The sequence below is a fragment of the Lathyrus oleraceus genome, chromosome 4 (genome assembly GCF_024323335.1).
Source record: "Lathyrus oleraceus cultivar Zhongwan6 chromosome 4, CAAS_Psat_ZW6_1.0, whole genome shotgun sequence".
Classification (NCBI taxonomy): domain Eukaryota; kingdom Viridiplantae; phylum Streptophyta; class Magnoliopsida; order Fabales; family Fabaceae; genus Lathyrus; species Lathyrus oleraceus.
The window spans coordinates 366,524,004-366,529,672 of NC_066582.1; positions in this window are offsets into that span (position 1 = coordinate 366,524,004).

Below are 5,669 nucleotides of genomic sequence, written 5' to 3' on the forward strand. Positions count from 1 at the left end.
TTGACAACAACATCAGAAGAGATAATAGATCGGAATCACCATTGGTAGTATGGTTAGAGGGCCCAACCCCGTATGCATCCGATAAAGCTGTACCTTATCAATATAATGCTACTATGATTGAGAATGGGCAAGAGGTTCCTCTTCCCGTAGCAAATTCAGTGGTGAGCATTGAGGATGTTGTTAAAATGACCCGTAGTGGTCGTGTATTTGGCCCAGTATCTCCGAAGGTTAGAGAAGATGTTATGGTCGGTAAGAAAGCGGATGCTCATGTGGTTAATCCTATTAATGCTCCAACTTATCAGTCTGGTGAATCCAGCAGGTTGAAAGTTGAGGATGATGATGACGAGGTCCTCCGATTAATCAAGAAGAGTGAGTTTAATGTTGTGGAGCAGTTGCTCCAAATGCCACCAAAGATCTCTGTCTTATCTTTGTTAACGAACTCCGAGGTGCACCGAGAGGCGTTGTAGAAGGTGCTTGAGCAAGCATATGTAGAGCATGATGTCATGGTGGATCAGTTTGATCATATTGTTGCCAATATCATTTCATGCAACAATTTGAGTTTCTGTGATGAAGAGCTTCCTGAGGAAGGCAAAAATCAAAACTTGGCACTCCATATATCCATGAATTATAAAGAAGATGCTTTATCAAATGTTTTGGTAGATACTGGTTCGTCATTGAATGTTCTACCTAAATCTACTTTGTCAAGGTTGTCTTATCAGGGCGCACCTATGAGGTACATCGGTGTGGTTGTGAAAGCGTTCGACGATTCCCATAAAATTGTTAGTAGAGAAGTGGACCTTCCAGTTAAGATAGGTACGAGTGAGTTTCAGATTACTTTTCAAGTAATGGACATTCACCCCGCCTACAAGTGTTTATTGGGAAGGCCGTGGATTCACGAGGTTGGTGCTGTTACGTCGACTTTGCATCAGAAGCTTAAATTTGTTAAGAACGGAAAGCTCGTTGTTGTGGGATGAGAGAAAGTGCTTATGGTAAGCCATCTATCGTGTTTCACTTATGTTGAAGCTGAAGAAGAAGTTGGAACTCTGTTCCAAGCTTTATCTATAGCTGATGAAGTTCAGAAGACTAGGGCATCCATGTCTTCTCTGAAAGATGCAAGAGAAGTTGTTCAGGCTGGTGGCACTGATAAGTGGGGTCGTGTCGTAGAAGTCATCAAGAACAAGAACATGGCTGGTCTAGGATTTCAGCAAGGCCCATTCAAAGGCGACGCCAAGTCTATGCAACAAGTTTTCCGCAGTAGAGAGTTTATTCACGAAGAAGAACAACACTCAGATGCAATCATTGAAGACAAAGACAAAGGCGACAATGCCAACTTTGTGACACACAAACAAACTTGCAATAATTGGGTTGACATTGATGTTCATATTATAGTCCATCGATCAAAGTAATATGTCTTACTATTAGTAAAAATCCTTCTCCTATGCCTAAGGTAGAAGTGAAACATTGTTGGGCATTTTCAAATTATCATCAATAAAATACAATTTTATTCATCCATATTTATGTTGTTTTTACTTTTTACTTTTTCTGAAAATGGTAATCACAAAATACATAAATAAATAATAATTTTTCCATATCTGCATAATATTTGTTTGCACTTCATATCTCTAAAATTAAAATATAAAATCATTATGCAGGTTGCTTCTCAAACCCATTGAGAATAATGATCCTACTCCCTCTCCAAACTTTGATTTCCCTGTGTTTGAAGCTGAGGAAGAGAATGATGATGAAGTCGTCTCTGATGAGTTATCCCGATTTCTTAAGCACGAGGAAAGAACTATTCATCCATTTGAAGAGCAGATTGAGTTAGTCAACTTGGGTTCCGATGATGATATCAAGGAAGTCAAGATTGGGTCGCAGCTTCTTAAAGAGGTTAAGAAAGGGTTGGTTGAGCTTCTCTGTGAATACTCTGATATGTTTGCTTGGTCTTATCAAGATATGCCAGGTCTTGATACTGATATTGTGGAGCATATATTGCCATTGAAGCCAGAATGCCTGTCGGTCAAGCAGAAGTTGAGAAGAAATCATCCTAATATGGCAGTGAAGATCAAGGAGGAAGTGCAAAAGCAGAGTGATGTTGGTTTCCTTGTTACCTCCGAGTATCCGAATGGGTGGCCAATATTGTTCCTGTTCCTAAGAAGGATAGAAAAGTCCGCATGTGTGTTGATTATAGAGATTTGAATAAACCTAGTCTGAAAGATGATTTTCCTTTGCCACACATTGATATGTTGGTAGATAATACAACTAAATTCAAAGTCTTTTGGTTGATGGACGAATTTTCCGGTTATAATCAGATTAAGATGGAACCTGAAGATATGGAGAAGACCACATTCATTACACTTTGGGGAATATTATGCTATCGAGTGATACCTTTCAGTTTAAAGAATGTTGGTACAACATACCAGAGAGCCATGACCAATTTTTTTCATGATATAATGCATAAAGAGATTAAGGTCTATGTTGATGATATGATTGCCAAATCAAGGACTGAAGTGTAGCGGGGTATTCGTTACCATTAGAGATATTGACTAAATCCAAGGTAAATCATACAAGTCGAGTCGCCACCGCACTTTTATTTATCCAAAGGAATGGTTAGAAAGCGAACAAAAACCTAATAGTTTTAACAAAGACTAGTAAAAGAAACAGAGATCTGGGTAAGGGGGTTGGTTATGCAATGGGAAGGTGTTAGGCACCCAAAATATCCTAGGTTCTCCTAGGGAGCCCTTTTCATACTTGTTGCAAAGGTTGTTGTTTTGTGAAAAGTTGTTTGTGCAAACATGATTGAAGAGATGAGAAGAGAATATACGAGTTGTTTACATTTGTGTTTGGATGGATAAACCCATTGCCTACGTACCATCTTATAAAAAGATTAGGATCAAAACCTCGTAGTTCGGGGTAAAAATCTCAAAATGAGTTGGTGAATTGAGGGATCCAAAAGCCTTAAGGTCTTTTGTTATCCAAGGGAGAAAACTCAACCAAACCACAAATCCACCATGTGAGGATAGCTTCAACATGCTAGTGAGGGGTTAACCCAATAATAAGCATGGAAGACTCATTGTCCATCACTAAGGATATAGGTGAGTATTACATCTACCACAAGGATAACTCAAACCTAATAGCTAAAGGTTATGAAAGATTTTGATTAAGGAAGTGGCCATTGGAACCACAAAAAAGAAATTTTAATGGGTTATATTTACCAATTGGAAGTATATACAAAAATGGTCAAAGTTGACTTAAAGATTCAATTCAAAATAAGTGTTATGAAAAGAAAGTTTGAAAATCAAAAGCATAAGGCTTAGGTTTCTAATGTTTGAAAACAATAGTTAAATGTTTGCACACAATTTTTGGCTTGGGTTAGAGTGGAGAGAAGAAGAAGAATGGCTAAGGTCCTAAACATACAAGAGATAAGGGACAAGAAGCAAAACCACAAATGGAGTTCCTCTCTTGAGATCATATTGATGATCCAAGTAGCTCCCATCCTTTGGAATAAGCAACCACAAAGTATAAGCAATCAAACAAGTCTCATAAGAGACCCTCAATGTGTCTGGTATCTTCCACTTGAATGAACATGGTAATGATCCTCCAATTAAGCTCAAATAGGAACTCCTAGCACAAAAGCACACACATCAAAAGTTCCATGAAGTAAAACAAGAATGGACAAGAGTGAGTTGAGAGATTTGGTCCTTCTAATCCATCTTCACCATTAAGGTCCTTTTACTCCAATTTTGCATAAGGAAGGTCCTAGAAACTAAGTCCAATTCTCCATTTATTTGCATAGGGAAAGTCCTAGAAACTAAGTCCATTCTTTGCATTTGGTTCACCACAATCAAAACAAAACACAAGCAAAATAATATATACACAATTATGTGCTCAAGTGAGCAAAAGGCAAATGGCATTAACATAAACATGTGCTCAAGTGAGCAAAGAGAAAAGCAAATGAATAATATGTGCAAGAATAGTAAATTGCATAAAGTAAATGTTAATTGTCAATAGTTAGTGTTAGTTAGTTAGTGTGCCATAAGGCAAATTTAGCGATATGTTAAGCAATCGTAATTGGACTTATGTAGAAGTCACAACTATCTGAAGCCGGTCAATAATAATGTAGGCAACAAACACAAGTTAGGAGTCTTGATTAGTGAACCAAGTCCCAACAACTTGCCATGCCAAAAAGGAGAAGAAAATTGACCTTGTATTGGTTTAAGCATTTTGCATGATTTAAAAGACAACCTATCCTTAATGCAAAGCCATTCACTTGATCAATTGATCAAGATGAATTAGATTTGAATCAAGGAAGGTTAAATCTCCCTAATCAATGCTAACTTATTAACCTTCAACTCATTGATCAAAAAGAAAGAAGAAGAAGAAGAAGAAGGAGATGAATAAGAGAAATGGAAATGACAAAATTAAGTGCCTTAAATGAAACATCATGTACCAATCCTCATATGTTGACCAATAACATTGAAGGTCAAGGTCAAACAATCAAAAACAAAAGTGAGATGAAGATTGGAAGTCAAGAAAAGAATAAAATATTTTTGGCATTTTTTAATATTAAAATAAACTTGAATTAAAATATTAAAGAAAGGCCAAACTTCAAAATCACTTCAAAATCAATCTTGGAAGGTCCAAGTGATTTATCCTAAGTTCAACAAGGTCAAATAAAGTTTGACAAAAAATTTCAGCATTTTTAAAAGTCAGAAACTATTTTTAATCAATTAAAAATGAATAAAAATAACCTAATTGTACTAAAATCTCAAATAAATCTCAAATCAATCCAAAGATTGATGAGAATATTTTTCATAGATCCATCATCATTCAAATAGGTTAGGAAAATATTTTTGCACTTTTTGAATATCAAAAACTATTTAAAATGAATTAAAAATAACCAGAAAAGAGAAAATTCACAAAAAATATCAAATGATGAAATAAAAAAATATTAAAAATCATAAATAGAAACTAGAAATTATTTGGAAAATAATTCAATTAGTCCCATAATTTTTGGATAAAAAATGAAAGAGATATTAATTTTTGAAAATAATTGGAATTTAAGAAAATAAAAGGAAAATAAAACAGAAAAATAGAAATTAGAAAAAGCGTGGACCGTCTGATCTAAGCTCATTAATTGAGCTGGCAAATCAAGAGGCCACGAAGCGCGCGCCTACCAAGGATCCAAGTCAATGCGTGCACATGAGAAAGAATTAAAAGTCATAACAAGCAAGGGACGAGATTAAATCTGGAGATTAGATCACACGGTCCAGATTTAAACTGGAGAGGATGAAGCCACCGGAGCCACCGTCTTCTCCGGTGAGCTCCAGAATTCCGGCCAAATTGCAGAAATTAAAACCTCCATCAAAACGTGCGATCTATACATCAACAGAAAGGTGGGATGATGTACATCATCCATGTACCATCCTTTTTCCCTCTAGATCTCCATGGTGTGAGAAATAAGAGATGGAAAAATCTGGTGTTCATCATGAACTTAATGAATTGCAAAAATTAAGAGCATAAACATGATGCCTCTATTGAGAGGACTTCAGCCAACACAAAATCACAGCCAATAGGTCAATGGATTAAGAGAATCGAAGGAAATACCAGTTGGAATGTAAGCTTGAGTTCTGGTGATTTGAGCTTGAAACCTTGCTTGCTTTATCAAAACA